Genomic DNA, 12,574 nt, shown 5'->3' on the forward strand with positions numbered 1-12,574 from the left:
CGATCGCAGCATTCCCCTATTTTGTAAAATTATTTTTTACTCTCCTGGGTGTTGCAATGGATATCAATGATTCATATGATTGCCCTCAGTAAAAAAACACAAGAAACAGGAATGCAATCAGTTACAAACACTCAGGTTCTCTGCTTCATAAGATGTCGCCGGCGATCGGGAAGACGCTGAGCAGAGGGCACGTCGCGTAAAACAACGCGAGACCGCGGAAATGGCCGGACGGTGCTTCAGGCCTTATTCGAACCTGCAATGCCATTCTTAAAGTGCTATGTAGCACAGCGCTGCCTTTCCCATATGTGCTACGGAGATGCTGATTAGTGCAGTGCTCATTATACATGATTAGAGTCTCGTGACTGCCGGCTACTGCGTGCGTGCGTGCGTAGGTCAAAGTCCGCTGATCGCGGCATTCCCCTATTTTGTAAAATTATTTTTTACTCCTCTGGGTGTTGCAATGAATATCAATGATTCATATGATTGCCCTCAGTAAAAAAAGACAAGAAACAGGACGCAAACAGTTACAAACACTCAGGTTCTCTGCTTCATAAGTTGTCGCGGGCGATCGGGAAGACGCTGAGCAGAGGGCACCGTCGCGTAAAACAACGTGAGTCCGCGGAAACTGCCGGACCTTCAGGCCGGATTCGAACTGGCGATGCCATTCTTAAAGTGCTATGTAGCACAGCGCTGCCTTTCCCATGTGTGCTACGGAGACGCTGATTAATGCAGTGCTCATTATACATGATTAGAGTTTCGTGACTGCCGGCTACTGCGTGCGTGCGTGCGTAGGTCAAAGTCCGCTGATCGCGGCATTCCCCTATTTTGTAAAATTATTTTTTACTCCTCTGGGTGTTGCAATGAATATCAATGATTCATATGATTGCCCTCAGTAAAAAAAGACAAGAAACAGGACGCAAACAGTTACAAACACTCAGGTTCTCTGCTTCATAAGATGTCGCGGGCGATCGGGAAGACGCTGAGCAGAGGGCACCGTCGCGTAAAACAACGTGAGTCCGCGGAAACTGCCGGACGGTGCTTCAGGCTGGATTCGAACCTGCGATGACATTCTTCAAGTGCTATGTAGCACAGCGCTGCCTTTCCCATGTGTGCTACGGAGACGCTGATTAATGCAGTGCTCATTATACATGATTAGAGTCTCGTGACTGCCGGCTACTGCGTGCGTGCGTGCGTAGGTCAAAGTCCGCTGATCGGGGCATTCCCCTATTTTGTAAAATTATTTTTTACTCCTCTGGGTGTTGCAATGGATATCAATGATTCATATGATTGCCCTCAGTTAAAAAAGACAAGAAACAGGACGCAAACAGTTACAAACACTCAGGTTCTCTGCTTCATAAGATGTCGCGGGCGATCGGGAAGACGCTGAGCAGAGGGCACCGTCGCGTAAAACAACGTGAGTCCGCGGAAACTGCCGGACGGTGCTTCAGGCCGGATTCGAACCTGCGATGCCATTCTTAAAGTGCTATGTAGCACAGCGCTGCCTTTCCCATGTGTGCTGCGGAGACGCTGATTAATGCAGTGCTCATTATACATGATTAGAGTCTCGTGACTGCCGGCTACTGCCTGCGTGCGTGCGTAGGTCAAAGTCCGCTGATCGGGGCATTCCCCTATTTTGTAAAATTATTTTTTACTCCTCTGGGTGTTGCAATGGATATCAATGATTCATATGATTGCCCTCAGTAAAAAAGCACAAGAAACAGGACGCAAACAGTTACAAACTCTGCTTCATAAGATGTCGCGGGCGATCGGGAAGACGCTGAGCAGAGGGCACGTCGCGTAAAACAACGCGAGACCGCGGAAATGGCCGGACGGTGCTTCAGGCCTTATTCGAACCTGCAATGCCATTCTTAACGTGCTATGTAGCACAGAGCTGCCTTTCCCATGTGTGCCACGGAGACGCTGATTAATGCAGTGCTCATTATACATGATTAGAGTCTCGTGACTGCCGGCTACTGCGTGCGTGCGTAGCTCAAAGTCCGCTGATCGCGGCATTCCCCTATTTTGTAAAATTATTTTTTACGACTCTGGGTGTTGCAATGGATATCAATGATTCATATGATTGCCCTCAGTAAAAAAACACAAGAAACAGGACGCAAACAGTTACAAACACTCAGGTTCTCTGCTTCATAAGATGTCGCGGGCGATCGGGAAGACGCTGAGCAGAGGGCACCGTCGCGTAAAACAACGTGAGTCCGCGGAAACTGCCGGACGGTGCTTCAGGCCGGATTCGAACCGGCGATGCCATTCTTAAAGTGCTATGTAGCACAGCGCTGCCTTTCCCATGTGTGCTACGGAGACGCTGATTAATGCAGTGCTCATTATACATGATTAGAGTCTCGTGACTGCCGGCTACTGCGTGCGTGCGTGCGTAGGTCAAAGTCCGCTGATCGCGGCATTCCCCTATTTTGTAAAATAATTTTTTACTCCTCTGGGTGTTGCAATGGATATCAATGATTCATATGATTGCCCTCAGTAAAAAAAGACAAGAAACAGGACGCAAACAGTTACAAACACTCAGGTTCTCTGCTTCATAAGATGTCGCGGGCGATCGGGAAGACGCTGAGCAGAGGGCACCGTCGCGTAAAACAACGTGAGTCCGCGGAAACTGCCGAACCTTCAGGCCGGATTCGAACCAGCGATGCCATTCTTAAAGTGCTATGTAGCACAGCGCTGCCTTTCCCATGTGTGCTACGGAGACGCTGATTAATGCAGTGCTCATTATACATGATTAGAGTCTCGTGACTGCCGGCTACTGCGTGCGTGCGTAGGTCAAAGTCCGCCGATCGCAGCATTCCCCTATTTTGTAAAATTATTTTTTACTCTCCTGGGTGTTGCAATGGATATCAATGATTCATATGATTGCCCTCAGTAAAAAAACACAAGAAACAGGAATGCAATCAGTTACAAACACTCAGGTTCTCTGCTTCATAAGATGTCGCCGGCGATCGGGAAGACGCTGAGCAGAGGGCACCGTCGCGTAAAACAACGTGAGTCCGCGGAAACTGCCGGACGGTGCTTCAGGCCGGATTCGAACCGGCGATGCCATTCTTAAAGTGCTATGTAGCACAGCGCTGCCTTTCCCATGTGTGCCACGGAGACGCTGATTAATGCAGTGCTCATTATACATGATTAGAGTCTCGTGACTGCCGGCTACTGCCTGCGTGCGTGCGTAGGTCAAAGTCCGCTGATCGGGGCATTCCCCTATTTTGTAAAATTATTTTTTACTCCTCTGGGTGTTGCAATGGATATCAATGATTCATATGATTGCCCTCAGTAAAAAAGCACAAGAAACAGGACGCAAACAGTTACAAACTCTGCTTCATAAGATGTCGCGGGCGATCGGGAAGACGCTGAGCAGAGGGCACGTCGCGTAAAACAACGCGAGACCGCGGAAATGGCCGGACGGTGCTTCAGGCCTTATTCGAACCTGCAATGCCATTCTTAACGTGCTATGTAGCACAGAGCTGCCTTTCCCATGTGTGCCACGGAGACGCTGATTAATGCAGTGCTCATTATACATGATTAGAGTCTCGTGACTGCCGGCTACTGCGTGCGTGCGTAGCTCAAAGTCCGCTGATCGCGGCATTCCCCTATTTTGTAAAATTATTTTTTACTCCTCTGGGTGTTGCAATGGATATCAATGATTCATATGATTGCCCTCAGTAAAAAAACACAAGAAACAGGACGCAAACAGTTACAAACACTCAGGTTCTCTGCTTCATAAGATGTCGCGGGCGATCGGGAAGACGCTGAGCAGAGGGCACCGTCGCGTAAAACAACGTGAGTCCGCGGAAACTGCCGGACGGTGCTTCAGGCCGGATTCGAACCGGCGATGCCATTCTTAAAGTGCTATGTAGCACAGCGCTGCCTTTCCCATGTGTGCTACGGAGACGCTGATTAATGCAGTGCTCATTATACATGATTAGAGTCTCGTGACTGCCGGCTACTGCGTGCGTGCGTGCGTAGGTCAAAGTCCGCTGATCGCGGCATTCCCCTATTTTGTAAAATAATTTTTTACTCCTCTGGGTGTTGCAATGGATATCAATGATTCATATGATTGCCCTCAGTAAAAAAACACAAGAAACAGGACGCAAACAGTTACAAACACTCAGGTTCTCTGCTTCATAAGATGTCGCGGGCGATCGGGAAGACGCTGAGCAGAGGGCACCGTCTCGTAAAACAACGTGAGTCCGCGGAAACTGCCGGACGGTGCTTCAGGCCGGATTCGAACCGGCGGTGGCATTCTTAAAGTGCTATGTAGCACAGCGCTGCCTTTCCCATGTGTGCTACGGAGACGCTGATTAATGCAGTGCTCATTATACATGATTAGAGTTTCGTGACTGCCGGCTACTGCGTGCGTGCGTGCGTAGGTCAACGTCCGCTGATCGCGGCATTCCCCTATTTTGTAAAATTATTTTTTACTCCTCTGGGTGTTGCAATGAATATCAATGATTCATATGATTGCCCTCAGTAAAAAAAGACAAGAAACAGGACGCAAACAGTTACAAACACTCAGGTTCTCTGCTTCATAAGATGTCGCGGGCGATCGGGAAGACGCTGAGCAGAGGGCACCGTCGCGTAAAACAACGTGAGTCCGCGGAAACTGCCGAACCTTCAGGCCGGATTCGAACCAGCGATGCCATTCTTAAAGTGCTATGTAGCACAGCGCTGCCTTTCCCATGTGTGCTACGGAGACGCTGATTAATGCAGTGCTCATTATACATGATTAGAGTCTCGTGACTGCCGGCTACTGCGTGCGTGCGTAGGTCAAAGTCCGCCGATCGCAGCATTCCCCTATTTTGTAAAATAATTTTTTACTCTCCTGGGTGTTGCAATGGATATCAATGATTCATATGATTGCCCTCAGTAAAAAAACACAAGAAACAGGAATGCAATCAGTTACAAACACTCAGGTTCTCTGCTTCATAAGATGTCGCCGGCGATCGGGAAGACGCTGAGCAGAGGGCACCGTCGCGTAAAACAACGTGAGTCCGCGGAAACTGCCGGACGGTGCTTCAGGCCGGATTCGAACCGGCGATGCCATTCTTAAAGTGCTATGTAGCACAGCGCTGCCTTTCCCATGTGTGCTACGGAGACGCTGATTAATGCAGTGCGAATTATACATGATTAGAGTCTCGTGACTGCCGGCTACTGCGTGCGTGCGTGCGTAGGTCAAAGTCCGCTGATCGCGGCATTCCCCTATTTTGTAAAATTATTTTTTACTCCTCTGGGTGTTGCAATGGATATCAATGATTCATATGATTGCCCTCAGTAAAAAAACACAAGAAACAGGACGCAAACAGTTACAAACACTCAGGTTCTCTACTTCATAAGATGTCGCGGGCGATCGGGAAGACGCTGAGCAGAGGGCACCGTCGCGTAAAACAACGTGAGTCCGCGGAAACTGCCGGACGGTGCTTCAGGCCGGATTCGAACCTGCGATGACATTCTTAAAGTGCTATGTAGCACAGCGCTGCCTTTCCCATGTGTGCTACGGAGACACCGATTAATGCAGTCCTCATTATACATGATTAGAGTCTCGTGACTGCCGGCTACTGCTTGCGTGCGTGCGTGTGTAGGTCAAAGTCCGCCGATCGCAGCATTCCCCTATTTTGTAAAATTATTTTTTACTCTCCTGGGTGTTGCAATGGATATCAATGATTCATATGATTGCCCTCAGTAAAAAAACACAAGAAACAGGAATGCAATCAGTTACAAACACTCAGGTTCTCTGCTTCATAAGATGTCGCCGGCGATCGGGAAGACGCTGAGCAGAGGGCACGTCGCGTAAAACAACGCGAGACCGCGGAAATGGCCGGACGGTGCTTCAGGCCTTATTCGAACCTGCAATGCCATTCTTAAAGTGCTATGTAGCACAGCGCTGCCTTTCCCATATGTGCTACGGAGATGCTGATTAGTGCAGTGCTCATTATACATGATTAGAGTCTCGTGACTGCCGGCTACTGCGTGCGTGCGTGCGTAGGTCAAAGTCCGCTGATCGCGGCATTCCCCTATTTTGTAAAATTATTTTTTACTCCTCTGGGTGTTGCAATGAATATCAATGATTCATATGATTGCCCTCAGTAAAAAAAGACAAGAAACAGGACGCAAACAGTTACAAACACTCAGGTTCTCTGCTTCATAAGTTGTCGCGGGCGATCGGGAAGACGCTGAGCAGAGGGCACCGTCGCGTAAAACAACGTGAGTCCGCGGAAACTGCCGGACCTTCAGGCCGGATTCGAACTGGCGATGCCATTCTTAAAGTGCTATGTAGCACAGCGCTGCCTTTCCCATGTGTGCTACGGAGACGCTGATTAATGCAGTGCTCATTATACATGATTAGAGTTTCGTGACTGCCGGCTACTGCGTGCGTGCGTGCGTAGGTCAAAGTCCGCTGATCGCGGCATTCCCCTATTTTGTAAAATTATTTTTTACTCCTCTGGGTGTTGCAATGAATATCAATGATTCATATGATTGCCCTCAGTAAAAAAAGACAAGAAACAGGACGCAAACAGTTACAAACACTCAGGTTCTCTGCTTCATAAGATGTCGCGGGCGATCGGGAAGACGCTGAGCAGAGGGCACCGTCGCGTAAAACAACGTGAGTCCGCGGAAACTGCCGGACGGTGCTTCAGGCTGGATTCGAACCTGCGATGACATTCTTCAAGTGCTATGTAGCACAGCGCTGCCTTTCCCATGTGTGCTACGGAGACGCTGATTAATGCAGTGCTCATTATACATGATTAGAGTCTCGTGACTGCCGGCTACTGCGTGCGTGCGTGCGTAGGTCAAAGTCCGCTGATCGGGGCATTCCCCTATTTTGTAAAATTATTTTTTACTCCTCTGGGTGTTGCAATGGATATCAATGATTCATATGATTGCCCTCAGTTAAAAAAGACAAGAAACAGGACGCAAACAGTTACAAACACTCAGGTTCTCTGCTTCATAAGATGTCGCGGGCGATCGGGAAGACGCTGAGCAGAGGGCACCGTCGCGTAAAACAACGTGAGTCCGCGGAAACTGCCGGACGGTGCTTCAGGCCGGATTCGAACCTGCGATGCCATTCTTAAAGTGCTATGTAGCACAGCGCTGCCTTTCCCATGTGTGCTGCGGAGACGCTGATTAATGCAGTGCTCATTATACATGATTAGAGTCTCGTGACTGCCGGCTACTGCCTGCGTGCGTGCGTAGGTCAAAGTCCGCTGATCGGGGCATTCCCCTATTTTGTAAAATTATTTTTTACTCCTCTGGGTGTTGCAATGGATATCAATGATTCATATGATTGCCCTCAGTAAAAAAGCACAAGAAACAGGACGCAAACAGTTACAAACTCTGCTTCATAAGATGTCGCGGGCGATCGGGAAGACGCTGAGCAGAGGGCACGTCGCGTAAAACAACGCGAGACCGCGGAAATGGCCGGACGGTGCTTCAGGCCTTATTCGAACCTGCAATGCCATTCTTAACGTGCTATGTAGCACAGAGCTGCCTTTCCCATGTGTGCCACGGAGACGCTGATTAATGCAGTGCTCATTATACATGATTAGAGTCTCGTGACTGCCGGCTACTGCGTGCGTGCGTAGCTCAAAGTCCGCTGATCGCGGCATTCCCCTATTTTGTAAAATTATTTTTTACGACTCTGGGTGTTGCAATGGATATCAATGATTCATATGATTGCCCTCAGTAAAAAAACACAAGAAACAGGACGCAAACAGTTACAAACACTCAGGTTCTCTGCTTCATAAGATGTCGCGGGCGATCGGGAAGACGCTGAGCAGAGGGCACCGTCGCGTAAAACAACGTGAGTCCGCGGAAACTGCCGGACGGTGCTTCAGGCCGGATTCGAACCGGCGATGCCATTCTTAAAGTGCTATGTAGCACAGCGCTGCCTTTCCCATGTGTGCTACGGAGACGCTGATTAATGCAGTGCTCATTATACATGATTAGAGTCTCGTGACTGCCGGCTACTGCGTGCGTGCGTGCGTAGGTCAAAGTCCGCTGATCGCGGCATTCCCCTATTTTGTAAAATAATTTTTTACTCCTCTGGGTGTTGCAATGGATATCAATGATTCATATGATTGCCCTCAGTAAAAAAAGACAAGAAACAGGACGCAAACAGTTACAAACACTCAGGTTCTCTGCTTCATAAGATGTCGCGGGCGATCGGGAAGACGCTGAGCAGAGGGCACCGTCGCGTAAAACAACGTGAGTCCGCGGAAACTGCCGAACCTTCAGGCCGGATTCGAACCAGCGATGCCATTCTTAAAGTGCTATGTAGCACAGCGCTGCCTTTCCCATGTGTGCTACGGAGACGCTGATTAATGCAGTGCTCATTATACATGATTAGAGTCTCGTGACTGCCGGCTACTGCGTGCGTGCGTAGGTCAAAGTCCGCCGATCGCAGCATTCCCCTATTTTGTAAAATTATTTTTTACTCTCCTGGGTGTTGCAATGGATATCAATGATTCATATGATTGCCCTCAGTAAAAAAACACAAGAAACAGGAATGCAATCAGTTACAAACACTCAGGTTCTCTGCTTCATAAGATGTCGCCGGCGATCGGGAAGACGCTGAGCAGAGGGCACCGTCGCGTAAAACAACGTGAGTCCGCGGAAACTGCCGGACGGTGCTTCAGGCCGGATTCGAACCGGCGATGCCATTCTTAAAGTGCTATGTAGCACAGCGCTGCCTTTCCCATGTGTGCTACGGAGACGCTGATTATTGCAGTGCGAATTATACATGATTAGAGTCTCGTGACTGCCGGCTACTGCGTGCGTGCGTGCGTAGGTCAAAGTCCGCTGATCGCGGCATTCCCCTATTTTGTAAAATTATTTTTTACTCCTCTGGGTGTTGCAATGGATATCAATGATTCATATGATTGCCCTCAGTAAAAAAACACAAGAAACAGGACGCAAACAGTTACAAACACTCAGGTTCTCTACTTCATAAGATGTCGCGGGCGATCGGGAAGACGCTGAGCAGAGGGCACCGTCGCGTAAAACAACGTGAGTCCGCGGAAACTGCCGGACGGTGCTTCAGGCCGGATTCGAACCTGCGATGACATTCTTAAAGTGCTATGTAGCACAGCGCTGCCTTTCCCATGTGTGCTACGGAGACACCGATTAATGCAGTCCTCATTATACATGATTAGAGTCTCGTGACTGCCGGCTACTGCTTGCGTGCGTGCGTGTGTAGGTCAAAGTCCGCCGATCGCAGCATTCCCCTATTTTGTAAAATTATTTTTTACTCTCCTGGGTGTTGCAATGGATATCAATGATTCATATGATTGCCCTCAGTAAAAAAACACAAGAAACAGGAATGCAATCAGTTACAAACACTCAGGTTCTCTGCTTCATAAGATGTCGCCGGCGATCGGGAAGACGCTGAGCAGAGGGCACGTCGCGTAAAACAACGCGAGACCGCGGAAATGGCCGGACGGTGCTTCAGGCCTTATTCGAACCTGCAATGCCATTCTTAAAGTGCTATGTAGCACAGCGCTGCCTTTCCCATATGTGCTACGGAGATGCTGATTAGTGCAGTGCTCATTATACATGATTAGAGTCTCGTGACTGCCGGCTACTGCGTGCGTGCGTGCGTAGGTCAAAGTCCGCTGATCGCGGCATTCCCCTATTTTGTAAAATTATTTTTTACTCCTCTGGGTGTTGCAATGAATATCAATGATTCATATGATTGCCCTCAGTAAAAAAAGACAAGAAACAGGACGCAAACAGTTACAAACACTCAGGTTCTCTGCTTCATAAGTTGTCGCGGGCGATCGGGAAGACGCTGAGCAGAGGGCACCGTCGCGTAAAACAACGTGAGTCCGCGGAAACTGCCGGACCTTCAGGCCGGATTCGAACTGGCGATGCCATTCTTAAAGTGCTATGTAGCACAGCGCTGCCTTTCCTATGTGTGCTACGGAGACGCTGATTAATGCAGTGCTCATTATACATGATTAGAGTTTCGTGACTGCCGGCTACTGCGTGCGTGCGTGCGTAGGTCAAAGTCCGCTGATCGCGGCATTCCCCTATTTTGTAAAATTATTTTTTACTCCTCTGGGTGTTGCAATGGATATCAATGATTCATATGATTGCCCTCAGTAAAAAAACACAAGAAACAGGACGCAAACAGTTACAAACACTCAGGTTCTCTGCTTCATAACATGTCGCGGGGGATCGGGAAGACGCTGAGCAGAGGGCACCGTCGCGTAAAACAACGTGAGTCCGCAGAAACTGCCGGACGGTGCTTCAGGCCGGATTCGAACCGGCGATGCCATTCTTAAAGTGCTATGTAGCACAGCGCTGCCTTTCCCATGTGTGCTACGGAGACGCTGATTAATGTAGTGCTCATTATACATGATTAGAGTCTCGTGACTGCCGGCTACTGCATGCGTGCGTGCGTAGGTCAAAGTCCGCTGATCGCGGCATTCCCCTATTTTGTAAAATAATTTTTTACTCCTCTGGGTGTTGCAATGGATATCAATGATTCATATGATTGCCCTCAGTAAAAAAACACAAGAAACAGGACGCAAACAGTTACAAACACTCAGGTTCTCTGCTTCATAACATGTCGCGGGCGATCGGGAAGACTCTGAGCAGAGGGCACCGTCGCGTAAAACAACGTGAGTCCGCGGAAACTGCCGGACGTTGCTTGAGGCCGGATTCGAACCGGCGATGCCATTCTTAAAGTGCTATGTAGCACAGCGCTGCCTTTCCCATGTGTGCTACGGAGACGCTGATTAATGCAGTGCTCATTATACATGATTAGAGTTTCGTGACTGCCGGCTACTGCGTGCGTGCGTGCGTAGGTCAACGTCCGCTGATCGCGGCATTCCCCTATTTTGTAAAATTATTTTTTACTCCTCTGGGTGTTGCAATGAATATCAATGATTCATATGATTGCCCTCAGTTAAAAAAGACAAGAAACAGGACGCAAACAGTTACAAACACTCAGGTTCTCTGCTTCATAAGATGTCGCGGGCGATCGGGAAGACGCTGAGCAGAGGGCACCGTCGCGTAAAACAACGTGAGTCCGCAGAAACTGCCGGACGGTGCTTCAGGCCGGATTCGAACCGGCGATGCCATTCTTAAAGTGCTATGTAGCACAGCGCTGCCTTTCCCATGTGTGCTACGGAGACGCTGATTAATGTAGTGCTCATTATACATGATTAGAGTCTCGTGACTGCCGGCTACTGCATGCGTGCGTGCGTAGGTCAAAGTCCGCTGATCGCGGCATTCCCCTATTTTGTAAAATAATTTTTTACTCCTCTGGGTGTTGCAATGGATATCAATGATTCATATGATTGCCCTCAGTAAAAAAACACAAGAAACAGGACGCAAACAGTTACAAACACTCAGGTTCTCTGCTTCATAACATGTCGCGGGCGATCGGGAAGACTCTGAGCAGAGGGCACCGTCGCGTAAAACAACGTGAGTCCGCGGAAACTGCCGGACGTTGCTTGAGGCCGGATTCGAACCGGCGATGCCATTCTTAAAGTGCTATGTAGCACAGCGCTGCCTTTCCCATGTGTGCTACGGAGACGCTGATTAATGCAGTGCTCATTATACATGATTAGAGTTTCGTGACTGCCGGCTACTGCGTGCGTGCGTGCGTAGGTCAACGTCCGCTGATCGCGGCATTCCCCTATTTTGTAAAATTATTTTTTACTCCTCTGGGTGTTGCAATGAATATCAATGATTCATATGATTGCCCTCAGTTAAAAAAGACAAGAAACAGGACGCAAACAGTTACAAACACTCAGGTTCTCTGCTTCATAAGATGTCGCGGGCGATCGGGAAGACGCTGAGCAGAGGGCACCGTCGCGTAAAACAACGTGAGTCCGCGGAAACTGCCGAACCTTCAGGCCGGATTCGAACCAGCGATGCCATTCTTAAAGTGCTATGTAGCACAGCGCTGCCTTTCCCATGTGTGCTACGGAGACGCTGATTAATGCAGTGCTCATTATACATGATTAGAGTCTCGTGACTGCCGGCTACTGCTTGCGTGCGTGCGTAGGTCAAAGTCCGCTGATCGCGGCATTCCCCTATTTTGTAAAATTATTTTTTACTCCTCTGGGTGTTGCAATGAATATCAATGATTCATATGATTGCCCTCAGTAAAAAAAGACAAGAAACAGGACGCAAACAGTTACAAACACTCAGGTTCTCTGCTTCATAAGATGTCGCGGGCGATCGGGAAGACGCTGAGCAGAGGGCACCGTCGCGTAAAACAACGTGAGTCCGCGGAAACTGCCGGACGGTGCTTCAGGCTGGATTCGAACCTGCGATGACATTCTTAAAGTGCTATGTAGCACAGCGCTGCCTTTCCCATGTGTGCTACGGAGACGCTGATTAATGCAGTGCTCATTATACATGATTAGAGTCTCGTGACTGCCGGCTACTGCGTGCGTGCGTGCGTAGGTCAAAGTCCGCTGATCGGGGCATTCCCCTATTTTGTAAAATTATTTTTTACTCCTCTGGGTGTTGCAATGGATATCAATGATTCATATGATTGCCCTCAGTTAAAAAAGACAAGAAACAGGACGCAAACAGTTAC

This window comes from Alosa pseudoharengus, unplaced genomic scaffold, assembly GCF_046254945.1.
Source record: "Alosa pseudoharengus isolate Yale_2024_CS ecotype anadromous, Long Island Sound unplaced genomic scaffold, YU_APseudo_1.1 YU_APseudo_1.1_scf_20, whole genome shotgun sequence".
In the NCBI taxonomy this organism is placed as follows: domain Eukaryota; kingdom Metazoa; phylum Chordata; class Actinopteri; order Clupeiformes; family Clupeidae; genus Alosa; species Alosa pseudoharengus.